Here is a 15,259-nt window from a genome sequence, read left to right as displayed (position 1 = left end):
TCCTACCTATTGTGGGCCGTGGAGTACACACTAATAGATATTCTGCTGTTTTTGCTATGGCAACGGCAATGCATTGTCATCTAAGCCCTCGTGCGTGCATAATATCAGAGGCGTGATGCCAAGAGGACAAACCACATCAGCACGGGGAGTGAAGTTGATGTCAGTTCCCTTGTTTTGTTTTAATGTCCTGCTGAAATATCTCTGAAGGCTCACAAGACACTTGGCTTTGATCAACATCCTTTAACGTTCAAAGGCATCCTGGAGGTGTTTGTGAGACAGCTGCTTGCTGAAATAACCTGGATTGCTTTTTCTAGGAATTGTCATGCCTGCCTCAGAGATCTATAGAGTCTCCAGCAGACACTGCTGGTAGTGGAACCCAAGTTCATCTATATTCAACATACCAAGTGCCCCGGCCCCCACTATTTTTCCTGAGTGACACCTCGTATGATTGTGTGCGCAAATGTGCTTAAATGTTAGTCATCGAAGATGCTGCCCATTTTTATTCTGAAGACTTGTGTCATTTTTCTTATGCAAAAGTAACACACGCTCAGTTATAGAAAATTCGGATATTCACAAATATGAGAGAAGGAAAAACATCCTGAGACCATGACTGAAGCCTAAGAATACTTCTTTCTAGTAATCTATAATATGAATAGGCTTTTGTTTTGTATATGGTTGCATATAATTGTAATTAAGATGTACACAGAACCGAGGGTATAGGTTTATTTTTAAGTAATAACATAATACATGCCTTTTAATAGTAAAAAAAAAAAAAAGTCATCCTGGTGTTACATTGACATTCTGATTAAATCTCCCCTTATTCTGTCAGCTTTCTTGTTCTCCTCTTGACATTCCCAAGCATCGCCGATACTCTCTGTCATGGAAAAGGAAAAAAGCCAAGTTAAATGGTTAGACACTTAAAGAACGTTGGTTTGGGACACATAAGCATCAACTTGAACTGAAGTCATTATTATTATGTTATTATTATTGGACAAAAGAACACAGTGGTCTTCTAAGTATTCTGATTCACTGTCCCATGTATGGAAAAGTTAGTTTTCCAACTACTCTCAGGTTGCTCACAGAGAAAAAGATTGTCAAGGTGCTGGGGAGGATAACTAGCGTCTGCCTGGAGTGGACTGTGGGGCAGGAACAAGAGATCAAAACCATCCGAAGGAGTTGGGACGATAAAAAGCCGGAGAGATTTAGAAGCTTTTGTAAACAGAACAGGCCACGAGGAAGAGAACGAACTAATATTTTGGTTTGTTACCTGGGCCAGGGACTGTGCTAGGCACTTTCCCAACATTACCTCATTCATCTTTACATTAGTGCCATAAAGCGAAGTGACATACTGAAGCAGAGAAATGTTAAGTAACCAGCCGTTTTTTCTAGTCAGTAATGACAGAGAGCTATCAGATAGATTTTCAAAGCAAATCCAATCAGGATAAAAAAGGTTTTTTAGAGATTTGCACAGACCACTGAAAATTGACAATAGCTAAGATTTTATAATATTTGCTTGTTTTAAAAAAAAAATATTTGAAATAAAATATTTTGGTCAAGGTTTCCCCTTACTTTCAAATCACTTTCTTATCTTCCTGCTCCCAGACGCTGCTAGTATCATGGATGTCTCCTTTCTACTTTGTTTTTTAAATTATTACGGGATTTTGAAATTTTTGGTCTTAGTCCTACCTTTTTTTTAAAGATTTTATTTATTTATTTGACAGAAAGAGAGATATATCACAAGTAGGCAGAGAGGCAGGCAGAGAAAGAGGAGGAAGCAGGCTCCCCGCTGAGCAGAGAGCCCAATGCGGGGCTCGATCCCAGGACCCTGAGATCATGACCTGAGCCGAAGGCAGAGGCTTAACCCACTGAGCCACCCAGTCGCCCCAAGTCATACATTTTTATACCAAACACAGACAACCGTTTTAAAGAAGGTAGCATAAAGAACTGATATGGAAAAGCCACCATTCAGAGAAAAATGTAAGAGAGATCCTCTTCTGAAAGTTCATTTTGGTCTATCGTAAGTTGAATTCATCTTGCATATTCTTATATGGCCCATCAAGGTGATTTCAGTTTCAAATGCTTAGAATACATAGCAACATTTCTCTTCTTTGGGAATTTTTATTTATTAGAAATAAATACATGAGAAATAAAATCAGAAATTAGAACTCAAAAGGACTGACATTGGCAATACATTATGAGAGGAGAAATGTTTGCAAAAAGAGCTCAGCATGGTCTCTATTATTTCATTATCTAAGATTATGTATGAAAGTTACATTTTAAAAAATCATTCAAAAATTCCAAACATGAGGACATGAAAGCAGCTTTTATCTATTTTGATGAAAACATCTTTGTCTAAACACAAAGATATAAAATATAACCTTTCACATTTCTCCTGGAAAATATTTTTGGATGAATGTTTATTTAATGTGCATTAACAAAAGGAGGGGACAATACAATTTTATCTGTTGTGAATATGTTGGATATTCATTAAATTAAGTTCATGGTATTAAATACTGTACTGATAGGAAATAATTTGGCTTACAAGCTATATAAAAAAGCTTGAAATTAATGAGAAATTTCTATAATTGTTCACAAGATCTTATATTATTATGGAAGAGTTTTACAAGTTAAAAACAAATAAACAAAAACAAAATTTTAAAAAAAACAAACAAACCCAAAAACCAGGAAGTGAGAAATGCTGCCAGGTTGGAGTCCATCCAAGGCCTTCCCACTCTGAAATGCCAGGACTAGAGGAAACTCATCCTTCCTCCACCCACGAACTGAAGGCCTTGACGGAAAGAAATGGAAAAAGAAAATATATAATAGCTCTGTTGGATCGATTCACCCATAAGGCATAAATCAAAGGGAAAAGTCTGGATTATTTTTAAGAAAATCTTTGTAACCGCCCCCTCCTATCCTCTGCCCCAACCTCAGATGAACCTTCCTGGACAAAACAGAATAACATGACAAAATGTGAAACTTGGGAGTCATACCTAACACTAGTTCTCAAAACTATTTTGACTCACAGATCTTGGAATTTCCCAGAGAGTGATATTTCTAATATGACGAATTATTCTTATTTGTCTTTTTCTGCAACGCTGGCTGGTTAACAAGGTTAAAATGTTTAGCATCTGCTAAACCTGAAATGGCATAAAATGACTGATGAATAGGGCGCCTGGGTGGCTCAGTGGGTTAAGCCACTGCCTTCCGCTCAGGTCATGATCTCAGGGTCCTGGGATCGAGTCCCACATCGGGCTCTCTGCTCAGCAGGGAGCCTGCTTCCCTCTCTCTCTCTCCCTGCCTGCCTCTCTGCCTACTTGTGATCTCTCTCTGTCAAATAAATAAATAAATAACCTTTAAAAAAAAAAAAAAGACTGATGCATAAATTGCATATGCCCTCTGGCCTCTCTCCGGATTGAACTTCCCGTTGGATTTTGGGGAAGGTAGCAAGTGTGTTAGGTAAGTAATCACTGCCCTTTGGTGTGAAAATTATGAGAATTATGGAGAAATATATTAGAGGGTTGAATTCAGCATTATCGCAAATTAGCTAATCTCATCTTTTGGCACAAAATAAACAGCCTGCTTTGTACACATTTGGAAGGTTTTAAAAACAAATCAGTACAGCCGTGCATCCAGGACTACACTTAAATAGAGCTGCTGATAGGCACACACCACTGCTCCTCCACGGTGGACCCATTGTGGAGGAGCCGCCCCATCCAAAACACCTTCCAGCTGTTGGAGGAACCCACAGAAGAAGCAAGTGCAGACGCAGACACCCTCAGCCAGATAATTACCTTGATTAAGATTCTCAGAATTAAATGGAGTTTAATCAAGGACCCTGTGAAATTGTGAGAATGCCAGTTTCCTGGTCCTGTCCTCCTTTACGTGCTACACATGGTGAGTCGCCAAACAAAATCAAAGGAGTCTTAATTACAAGGATAAGAGGCAAAGTCAAAAGGGAATGAGAGAATCTGTGCTTTGTGATGGAGATGGACCAGGACCAATCAGCCGACCGACCGCTCCTCTCTCCTCCCCAGCCCAGGGACAGAGCTACAATGCATCAAAGCTGAACACGGCTAGCAACATTCCACGACATTCCCGACAATCTGAGGGACTGAATTAATAGCAGTACCAGTACATCTAAGGCAGGGGCTAATCCCAAATCCTCTGATGACATATGTGAACTTTTTGGGCAATGTTTGGACAGATATTAGAAAAAAACCCAACCATCTCTCCCCCGCTGTTATTAATAATCCGACCTGAGTCTAAACTAAACCATTATTGGACATAAATTGCCATATAAATAGAAAGACTGAAAATCAGGGATATGAGGAGGTCAATATACATATATAAATATATAAATATATATTATATACACTACATATACATTACATATAAATATATGTATATTGACCTCCACACATACATATATGTGTGTGTGTGTCTATATATATATATATATATATATATATATATTTTTTTTTTTTTTTTTTTTTTTTTTTTTCCTGCTACCTCTTAGAGTTTGGATCACAAGTAGAACTGATTAGAAAAGTACTCCATTCCATGACATGTGTCAATGTCTCCTTTAAAGTCCACTCACTGTAACACTGATGTCCTTGTCATGTAGGTTGCTACTAAGCCCTTTTCCACTGGTCTTGTATGTCTATATTGGGTCTTTTAATGTGCAAAGCCTTATATTTCTATTACTTTGTTTTGTTTTCATAAAACTTGGCCTATTACTATAAGTAACATCAATGAACCATCATCTCTCGGTGGTAATTCATTTGGTGCAGCCACTCTGGGGTAGAACGGTATAAAAACCATTGTATCCCCTCCCCAAGTCATACTTACGATAATGTCTTCTCACATAAATTTCAGATATCTTTTATTATAAATTAAGCATAAATCCATCCCTGTCTATTTTCCTGTCATTTACCATTATTATAAGCCACAAATGCAGACCATTCCTGGTCAATTTCCTTATGGGTTTTCCTCTTATCCATGCTCTACAATTTCTATTTCTAGGAACTTGCCTTTTTCTTATTATTTTGTTTAGATCTTCAAAGATTTCCTTTGAACTCTTCTTCCTATACGCCCTCTCCTTTGGCATCTAAAGCTTTACATTTTCTTTTTTTCTCGGGTTCTGTGGTATCACCCCCCCACACACCTATATTCTGACACCTAGTGAGTGATAGAGTCTTCTACTTTGAGCTTCTTATTCTTATGATTTATTCTTAAATTTTCTCCCATTTATGCATTTGGAATGATCTCTGTGGTTCCCATGTCTATACCTCTGAGGACTTAAAACTAACTCTCTGACCATATGTTATTAATGGCTTCTCCCCCAACCACCCCCCGTCCCCACCAGATCCTCTACACAAGTCTTTGCACAGCAGTTTTGTAATTAATGCTTATTCTTATTTTGTTTTCCTTCTGCCTTTTCTTGCTATGCAATTGGATATCCTATTTTCCATAATTCTTCCTAAAGTGCCTTCTCACTGCCTTGCTTTATCTAGCAGATAAAGAGATTGCACTCCAATCCTAAAAATACAGGTTTCAAGCTCAAGTGAGTGATTGTTTTTCTCTGCTGCATGTTGTGTAGATACACATAAGCAATTTTTATCACTCTTTAGACATTATGCACTCAGAAGTTCCTAACTGCGTATTAAATCCAAAATAATTTGTACAATATGCTGATATATGAAAAGTAGCACAACACTAGTTAAGAAGTTAAGAAACTTGGACTTTAGTTCTAATTCTGCCACTAATTTTATGGATAGTTTTTGTTTTGTTTTGGTTGGTTTGGTCTTCACCAGGGAACACAGTCAAGTAAAATGGTTGATTTGTATAATACTTGTACTCCAAGTGAATATGTCATCTATTTAACCTACAAAAAATTATTTTTAAAAAATAAACATTCCAATTCCCTAGAACTAGTTCCAAAGAAAAAGAAAATATTTTTAAATTTTTTTAAAGATTTATTTATTTGAGAGAGAGTGAGCATGGGGAGGGGAAGGGCAGAGGAAGAGGGAGAGAGAAAATCCCAAGCAGACTCCTTGCTGAGTGCTGAGCCTGATCCAGGCCTCTACCCCATGATCCCAAGACCACAACCTGAGCCTAAACCAACAGTGGATGCTCCACTCACTGAACCACCCAGAAAATGTTTTTTAAATGTATAATGTCCTACAGGCATCTTTTGTAATTTTGTTCTGTGTACTCTTTTATATCCTGAATTCTATGGAAATTTATTAGTTATTTAGAAAATGAACTCTCTTATTTACTTTTGGAGTGGGCATGGAACCCTAAGAAGGTACCACTGCATGCTTATCATAAAGCTACAACTAAAAACACCAACCACATCAAATATTAGTGAGGATGTGGAGGAACTGGAACCTTCATTCACTGCTGGTGGGAATGCAAAGTGGTAAAACCACTTTGGAAAGTGGGTTGACAGCTTCTTAAAAAATTAAACACATACCTGCCAAATGATCCAGCCAGGCCACTCCTACGTTTTAGTGCAAAAAATAAAGTATATGTCCATAAAAAGACTTGTTGTTAATGTTCATAGCGGTTTAATTTGTAATAGCTAAAATACTGGGAACAATCCAGATGCCTATCAAGAGGCCAACAGATAATAGAGGAATGGATAAATATATGGCAAACACATAAACATCTCGGTATATCTACACAGCAAAACACAACTCAGCAATAAGAAGGAATAAATTACCTGGTGGTGGGTATTAAGGAGGGGACGTATTGCATGGAGCACTGGGTGTGGTACATAAACTATGAATGTTGGAACACCGAAAAGAAGTAAAATAAAATGAAAAAAAAAAAAGAAATAATTTATTCATACACATAGAAACATGAATGGATCTCAAAATAATTTTGAATAAAGGACTCAGACAAAAAAAATTATATGAGTCCATTTAATAAAAATTATGGAAAATGCAAACTAATATAAAGAATAGAGAGCAGGTCATCAGTTGCCTGGGAAATGATGGTGAGGAGACGCTTGAGGGTGAAGTGATAGAAACACAGACTTTTGTGGATAGTGAAGTATGTTTATTATCTTGATTGTGGTGATGGTTTCAGTGATATATAAATAGGTCAAAACATATCAAATCACACATTTTAAATATGTGCAGTATATCACATATCAGTTCTATCTCAGTAAAACTTGAAAAAGAAAAAGAAATTGGAAGTGTAGAAACGTCATTTCACTCAACATTTGGAAAGTGAAATTTAACGTATATGAAGACAACATTCTGAGATAAAGGAATTTTTAGCTTGTTGAATTTAATTAGATTTTATAAATTTAACTGTTACTTTTTTTAGTATAATCTTGTCTTTGAGACAGGAAAAAATAATTAAAGCATTTCTTCTGTTCTAACTAAGGTGAATATGATTAGAACCATGACATTTGCAGGGCACCTGGGTGGCTCAGTGGGTTAAAGCCTCTGCCTTCAGCTCAGGTCATGAATTTAGGGTCCTAGGATTGAGCCCCACATAGGGCTCTCTGCTCCACGGGGAGCCTGCTTCCTCCTCTCTCTCTTCCTGCCTCTCTGCCTACTTGTGATCTCTGTCTGTCAAATAAATAAATAAAATCTTAAAAAAAAAAAAAAGAGCCATGACATTTGCTTAAATAATCACGTTTTCCTATGCGAAAACATTCCTTTCTGATCAAAGTGGTCAGAGGCACAATAGAAGCTTGAGGACACTCTCAGCAGTTGGTATAGAGCAGGCCCCAAAATAGAGGTGGGCTTTCAGTTATCGGTATCAGGAAACCAGAAGGGAACAAGAGCCAGTATAACAAAGTAGTTGACAGTGTGGAGTCCACAGCAAGATGTCCTGGGTTTAAACTTCAGCCCTGGGGCACCTGTGGCTCAGTAGTTAAGCATCTGCTTTCAGCTCAGGTCATGATCCCAGTGTCCCGGGATCGAGAGCCCCACATTGGGCTCCCTGCTCAGTGGGGAGCCGGCTTTTCTCTCTCCCACTCCCTCTGCTTGTGTTCCATCTCTCGCTGGGTCTGTCAAATAAATAAAATTTTTTAAAAATAAAAATAAAAAAGTAATAAATTCCGGCCCTGATGCTGACTTATAGTATAACTTAGCAGATTATGGAACTTCTTGGATCTTCAGTGAGCTTATCTGTAAAGTGGGTGTGATAAGAGTGCCTATCACACAGTGCTGTAACAAGGACTAAATGAGCGAATTCATGTAAAACACTTAAGTATCTCACACTGTAAAGTGTTATTATTTGTCACTCAGTCAGAACGCATTACTAAACTACAAAATGATCATTTAATGTCACCCTGGAGCTGGAGTCAAAACATTCACAATTCTATCAATTGAAAGTTTGACAAGGAAAACAATAACCTGAGTCTGAATTATAAAAAGTTATTATAGGGAAAACAGACTTAAAATTTAGTTGGAAGAAGTATGTATGTTCATAAGCATTAACAGATCACACTTCTTTTTTCTCTACCTCTTTATTTTCCATTAACTAATTTTAGAAGCTTTGTTTCTTAACTTTATACCCCATGTAATCACTGCATGAAGAAACTCAATGTAGATATGAACCTTGGTTTAAAATGACTTAGTAGGGATGGGTGGCTCAGTCGGTTAAGCATCTGCTCAGGTCATGATCCCAGGGTCCTGAGATCCAGGCCGGTGTCTGGCTCCCTGCTCAGTCGGGATTCTGCTTTTCCCTTTCCCTCTGCCTCTCCCCCTGCTTATAATCTAGCTATCTCTATCAAATAAATAAATAAAATCTTTAGAAATAAATAACAGTATACAAAACTGTTGATAAAAACCTAAAACTATATGAAATAAAGTACTTTTTAATCTCTTGACTTTTCTCAAGTAACACCTGGTGATAAAAGAGTATTACCTTATAAATGTACTGCTACAAAGTGTTACTATAACATTATCATTTTCCTAGTGTATCTGTTAAGCTTTTTTGAATTTTAGTAAAGAAAGCCCAATCTCAATAATAGGGAGGCCAATATCTGCATATACTTGGAATGGAACTGAACTAGAAGAAGAAAGCTTTCACTTTTACTGCCACATTCCCAGCATTTGGAACAGTCCCTGGAACAGAAGAGAGTCCCTGTGAATATTTGCATATTGAATGAATAAACAAGAATCAAGGTAACTCTGGAGACCAGCAACTCTGCTTTTATCTCATGATCTTCATGTGTTCTCTCTCTCTTACCTCAAATTGGCCCATTGTCCCCACATTCTCTATTTCCAGATTCCAGAAAGTGATCATCTCCTTTATTGTAGCATTAGTATTCATCCCTGCTAAGCAACATGGGTACTAGTCAATCTAAAAGCATAGACCACTCTTACATTAAGTATCCATTCCTCGTTCACATTACGAACAGTGCCTGTGAAAGAAGAGCCTAGCAGAATTTTCTGGGGTAGGACACTGTAAGTGGAGCGGAACATTCTCAGTGATCATAACTACAATTCCAGTTTAGTGCGCCAGTATCTGAGAGAAGACGGACCTAACAGGCAAGTCATGAGGAAAGAATTTATATCGAGTCCTTGAAATATTCAATGTAACTCTGAACATCAAGAGAAAATATGATACAGTTACTGAAGAAAATTGCTAAGAATAAGAGAAAGAAGAGTGCAGCTATAAAAAATATTCCCCAAAAATCTGAATGACACCTACCAAAAGAAGAATGACAGGGCACCCAATCAAGATTGTCAAATGATTTTAACTTTTCAGTTTCAGTTTGTCAAATCTTGACTACTGACAGACTAGTTAATATTTTTACCACAATTGTCTCTTTTTCATACAAACTCTTTGAAGAAATGGTCCGGTCTTTAAAGTATATTTACAAAGAACTGTTCAAATACTATTACTGCATTCAAAAATGTGATGTTTATTTCATCCTGGGTCATACGTCTTTTCTTAAGATAAATAACAGCTCTAAAATGACAAGAGGATAATAGAAATATACTCATAATTTTGTGAAATTTTCATTTTTCCCTAGGACAGATGATACTATAGCAAATGTAAGTAATCTAAAAATGCCTAACTTACTGTGAAAGAGAATATAGTCATAGAGGGGAAAATGACCTGAAACATATGCAAAATTAAGTTCTATTGAAAAACTTTTAGCTCAGCAAGATCGTCAGTGTCTTTACGTGTTATCCAGCCCAACATTTCAATTACATAAAGTAAAACTGAGCTTAAAAATATTGATGAGGGGCACCTGGGTGGCTCCGTGGGTTAAAGCCTCTGCCTTCGGTTCAGGTCATGATCTCAGGGTCCTGGGATTGAGTCCCACGTCGGGCTCTCTGCTCAGCAGGGAGCTTGCTTTCCCCCCACACCCCCCTCTGCCTCTCTAATTTATTTGTCTGTCAAATAAATAAAATTTTTAAAAATCTTTAAAAAAAATTATTGATGATCCCTCTTTCAGTAATTGGTGGACTAGAGAAAAATGTGTACACCATCAACAACCTTGACCTTATTATAACTATAGAACACTATCCCTAACATTTGCAGACATACACACTTTTCAAGGACACGTGGTATATTCACCATGGTAAACAATGTGTTCAAAAACAAAAATAAAATAAACAATGTGTTAAAGCAATTGAAAGAGTGATACACAAATTTTAAAAACACAAATCATACAAAATATGTTCTATGATCCCAATGCAGTAGAACTTCGTTGAAAAAATTAATATATCCAAAATAACCCCAAATATTTGGAAATTAAATAATTCACTTTTAAATAATCCATAAAGTCAAATAAGAAATCTTAAGAGAAATTAGAAAATCTTTCCAAATGAATGAAAACATATCAAAATTTCTCAGATGCAGATAAAGTAGTGCTCTGAGAAAAATTTAAGAGCTTTAAACCCCAAAGAAGTGTGGTATAATATCAACTGCCTACAGTTTCAACTTTGGAAGCTTGAAAAATACAAGCAAATACAAGCAAAGTAAATGGAAAATAAAGAGAAGGGATGAAAATTGTTCAAAATATAAAAAACAGAAAAAAAGTAATACATTGAAATTTGTTTCTCTGAAAGATCAACAAGATTGATAAATTCCTTTCTAAATTGATTAATAGAGAACATAATTCACCAATATCAATAATAAAAGAGAGATGATCACATCAGATCTTACAGATTTAAAATGATACTAAGAATATTTTTAACAAATTTTATTGCAAAAAATCAATAGTTTAGGTGAAATGACAAATTTATTGAAAAATACAGCATACCACTACCAGCAGAAGATGAAACACAAAATCTGAATACCAATATCAATGAAAGGAATGAAAAATTCATTATTAAAACAAACCTCACAGGATGCCTGGGTGGCTGTTGGTTAAGCTGCTGCCTTCGGCTCAGGTCATGATCCCAGGGTCCTGGGATGGACTGCACAGGGCTCCTTGCTCAGCAGCGAGCCTGCTTTTCTCTCTTCCTCTCTCTGCCTGCCACTCTGCCTGCTTGTGTGTGCTCTCTCTGTCAAATAAATAAATAAAATCTAAAAAAAAAAAAAACCACGAAGACCAATACTAATATTTTTGATAACAGCAATATTATTACAAAAAAGACTTACAAAATGTTTATTGTTTTATGTTATATGATTATGCTATAATTAGTTCTATAAAAAATTTGTTAATCATAAAATAAAGTATGAAACTGACAAATTATTAATTATATATATTATATAAAATGCACTTTTATCTAGTATATTACAAGTTGTTTATTATATACATAATGTTTATTATGTCCAGATAGTTTACATACAACATCTCATTTAATGCAACAATACTGTGACGTAGGTTGTATTATCTCTACTTTACCAAGGAAGAGATTGAAGAACAGAGAGGTTAATTACCTCAACTCCTACAACTAGTAAGAGGCAGAGTAGGCTCTAAAGTCCATTGTGATGACCAGTGTATCATGGTGCCATTATCAGGTTTAAGAAAGAGTAATAACCACCCAAATTCCACATGTTCATGGAACTCTTACTAAGTGTCACACAGTATGTTCTAAGGAGTTCACAACTGTCACTAGCTTTATTTTTCACATCAACTCTTGGATATGAGATAAGGGAGACCTGCAGATATATTGGCTAACTTACTTTCACTGGATGATGCAGCTAGCCAACAAAAAAAGCCAGGATTCAGATCCATGACTCCAAAGTCTTGCATTTTTAGCTACTCTAGTGAGAGGGGAAAAGTGATTCCAGGTTAACATATACTAAGATATATAGGCTTCTGCTTCAGACCTCAGAAAGCAGTTACCCCATCCAAGCAGTCACTGATGCCATAGGAAAGGTGATACGCTCTGTTCTGCTTGCGTGGACAGAATAGCTGCCATTTTAGTTCTAGGAAAGTACAGTCAATCTCATAAGAGCTCCTATTAAAGCTGGCACATTAAAGTCAGTCTTCAGAGTGGACACCCCAAGAATTCACATTCACCTTTAACCCCTCAGGTAGCATAATTCATGTTGAGAGTAAAGAGCTTTGTGATCTGCAAGCTTGGTTTCAGTGTGGAGAGAAGAAAGGGGATGATGTCAGCAGAGAAGAAAGATTTTGAGTGCTTCATTGTGTGGTCTCACCTGAATTGTGTGGACTCTGATCAGCAAAACTCAGAACAGAAGAAAAAAGTGCATTTCCTCCCATCCCAATGCAGAGAGTGAAAGACTGAGCTACTTCATCACTGGTATAGGTGCTGACAGGAGAGGACAGCTGGTGCCACAGCTTGACCAGGACCAGGGCAGCCCGTGCAGTGACTTTGGATCTACACCCCACACAGTAAGCACCAGGGCATCAAAAGAGGGATCATGGGTACCTGTCTGGGACCCAGGGACCACTGATGGCTGTGCAAGGCAAGAGTCCATGGGAGTCTGCCAAGGTTCTGGAGGACACCATGAGGACATGGTGTCCATACCAAGGAGGACATGGACAACAGAAGATTGCTTCTTGCTCTTATTCCATGCACCTGGTTGACCTGTCCTGGTTGCTGGGGCCTGAGCAAACCCACATTAGCAATTGTTCCTTCTTTCCTGTCTCTAAGCAATTTTTCTGAGCTCTGCATATCCATTTCTAATCCATCATTCTAAAACACGCTCCAGGAAACCTGAGCATCTAATTTAAAATCAGGATTCCTTTTTATATAGAGGGTGCCGAGTTAGTTCCAGATTTATATTGCAAGGTTTTACCAATCCTAGACAGAGGCCAACATTTTCCAAATTACATTTATTGGTATATTTTAATGCCAGAAATCTATAATTTCATTTAGATCTTTGTATTTAAAAAATAAAGTTATACATTGACATAATTAGATATGATAAATGCTCTGAGAAGTGTATGACGAACATTAAAGCCTTCCACAAGCCCACACCCTGAGTCCCTCTTCTGAAAGGGAGCCAGGGAACCACTATGAACAGGTACTTATCTGTAAGTCCAGAACAATTTCCATGAATATAGCTACATATATATTTTTTAAACCTAAAAAATGATTGTATGGTACTCACTTTTCTATACCATAATTTTTACTTAATCATGAATCTTGAAGATTTTTATTCATTCGACATATACATATCTTTGCTTCAGCAGTGTCTGTTACAAAGCCTTAATTACAGTGCCTTATTGTGATTAATTGTTCTTATGAAGAGAGCTATAATCACATCAGTGTACTTGAACATTTTAAAAAAATTGGGGGGTATAGTTGACACACAACATTACATTAGTTTCAGGTATACAACCTAGTGATTCAACATCTCTATCTCTGATGTTGTGCTCACCAGTGTAGCAGCCATCTGCCACTATACAATGCTATTATGATATCATTGACTATATTGCCTATGCTGTACCATTTATTCCCATGACTTAAGGAAATCTGTACCTCTACTTCTCCTCACCCACCTTGCCCATCCCCCTACCCTCTTCCGTCTGACAACCATCAGTTTGTTCTCTGTATTTATAGGTCTGATTCTGCTTTTTGTTTGTTTACTCATTTGTTTAGGTTATAGATCCAAGATGTGAATGAACTCATATATTTGTCTTTCTCAGTCTGACTTATTTCACTTATCTTACACCCTCTAGGTCCATCCATGTTGTCATAAATGGCAAGATGTCATTCTTCTTAAGGCTGTGTAATATTCCTCTGTGTGTGTGTGTGTGTGTGTGTGTATCTTGTCTTTCTTATCCATTCATCTATCTTTGGACACTTAGGTGGCTTCCATATCTTGGCTATTGTAAACAATCCTGCAATAAACAGGGTAGCATATATTTTCTTGAATTAATATTTTTGTTTTCTTTGGGTAAATACCAAGTATTGGCATTATTGGATCATATGGTATTTCTATTTTAACTTTTTGAGGAAGCTCCACACTGTTTTCCATTTCCATTGGCTGGACCAATTTACATTCTCACTGACAATGCAGGAGAGTTCCTTTTTCTCCATATCCTTACCAACACTTGTTATTTCTTGTCTTTTTTATTTTAGCCATTCTGATAAGGTGATGCCTCACTGTGGTTTTGTTTTGCATGTCTCTGATGATTATTGATGGTGAGCATCTTTTCACTGTTGGCTACCTGTATGTGTTCTTTGGAAAAACACCCATTCAGGTCCTTTGTCCCCCTTTTAATTGGATTGTTTGTCTTTTGGTGTTGAGCTGTATAAAGTCTTTATATATTTTGGCTATTAAACCCATGCCTATATGATCAATTAATCTATGACAAAGGTGGCAAGAATATCCTTTGGGAAAAAAAAAAACCAGTCTATTAAATGGTGTTAGGAAAATGGGATAGCTACCTGCAAAAGAATGAAATCGAACCACTTTCTTATACCATAAACAAAAAATAAGTTCAAAATGAATTAAAGACCTAAATGTGAGACCTAAAACCATAAAAATCCCAGGGCAGAGGCAGTATTTTTTTTTTTTTTTTTGACATCAGCTATAGCAACATTTTTCTAGATATGTCTCCTAAGGCAAGGGAAACAAAAGCAAGAATAACCTGTTGGGACTACATCACAATAAAAAGCTATTGCACAGCAAAGGAAACCATAAACAAAACAACAAAGGCAACCTACTGGATGGGAAAAGATACTTGCAAATGACATATCCAACATCAGTGTATTTACATTTTGATGCGCTTTAAATTTCAAATATATTTCAGATTTGGTAAATATTGCCAGATTTCATTTGAGAATAGGTTTTGTCAGGTTCCAGTTTCACCAACAGTGTATGATAGGCCTTCTTTCCCTCCAGAACTGAT

The 15,259-nt window shown here is 36.8% G+C and overlaps 1 long non-coding RNA gene across 2 annotated transcripts in view; it reads right to left on the bottom strand.

Moving 5' to 3' along the window:
• Positions 1–739: 739 nt before the first annotated feature.
• The window catches only part of LOC132025111 (uncharacterized), a 117,780-nt gene continuing 103,260 nt past the window's right edge, over positions 740–15,259 (bottom strand). For both annotated transcript variants that reach the window (XR_009406422.1, XR_009406421.1), the window contains exons 2-4: positions 11,326–11,489; positions 2,675–2,788; positions 740–874 (exon numbers count right to left, since the gene is read on the bottom strand). This is a non-coding gene — a long non-coding RNA (uncharacterized LOC132025111). The remainder of the gene's footprint in view (positions 875–2,674; positions 2,789–11,325; positions 11,490–15,259) is intronic.

This window comes from Mustela nigripes, chromosome 9, assembly GCF_022355385.1.
Source record: "Mustela nigripes isolate SB6536 chromosome 9, MUSNIG.SB6536, whole genome shotgun sequence".
Taxonomy (NCBI): domain Eukaryota; kingdom Metazoa; phylum Chordata; class Mammalia; order Carnivora; family Mustelidae; genus Mustela; species Mustela nigripes.
This window is presented reverse-complemented; position numbering and strand designations above follow the sequence as displayed.